Genomic DNA, 848 nt, shown 5'->3' with positions numbered 1-848 from the left:
CCCCCGGCCGGGCCCGGAGCCTCTGACGTGGGACAGTGGGGAAGGTCCCAGTGTGGACGGAGGGGACCTCACCTCATTCCCTGCTGCGGCAGCTTCTGTGTCTGAGGGGAGGGAAGCAGCTGGAACGGTGACCATGTCCTGACATGCGTGTCCCCCGGGAGCTCGGCCTCCACCCCCCCCCCCCCAATCTGCAGATAAGGATCCCGCCAGGAAGTGGCAGAGGGGCCTCCGGGCCTCGGGGACGCAGACCCCCGGTGCTTTCTGCTGCCCTTCACACCCCCGAGAAACGGGGCCGGGTGTCCCGGGGTCCTTCGGGCTGTGAGCCCCACTGTGTGCAAGCCCGCCCCTCCCACCGTGCAAGCTGAGTGGAAGGAGGGAGCGCGGTCCTTGCCCCCGCTTGGGAGCTTAAAAAGGCAGCGGGAGACAGGAACGCACACAGCCCAGGGCAGGGTCGGGAGGGTGGGAAGGCGGCTGTGCCCACCCTCGTCCTTTAAATTCCTCTCGGGGACTCCGGCCGCCCCTTCCTGAGAAAGGCCGCTCAGCCAGGGCCTTTCCTCCGGAGATCCGAGGCGCCCCCGCCCCGCGCATCCCCCATGAGCAGGGAGCCCAGGTCTGTGTTTCTCCCTGGGCTCCGGCCGGCAGCTGCTCTGTTTTCTCCTGTTTCTACTAAGCGGTGAATTTGCCCTTTGGATCCTGGTGACATGTTATCGTCAGAGCGATCACAGCTTTGTTGTTCACTTGGGTTGTTGAGTGAACTGGTGACCTGCCTGAGTAACTGTCGGGCAGAAAAGGGTCTCGGGCCTGGCCAGGCCTCCACCAGCTTCACAGACCAGACAGAGCCTGTGTGC

This window comes from Bison bison, unplaced genomic scaffold (assembly GCF_000754665.1).
Source record: "Bison bison bison isolate TAMUID 2011002044 unplaced genomic scaffold, Bison_UMD1.0 scf7180017858472, whole genome shotgun sequence".
Taxonomy (NCBI): Eukaryota; Metazoa; Chordata; class Mammalia; order Artiodactyla; family Bovidae; genus Bison; species Bison bison.
This window is presented reverse-complemented; position numbering follows the sequence as displayed.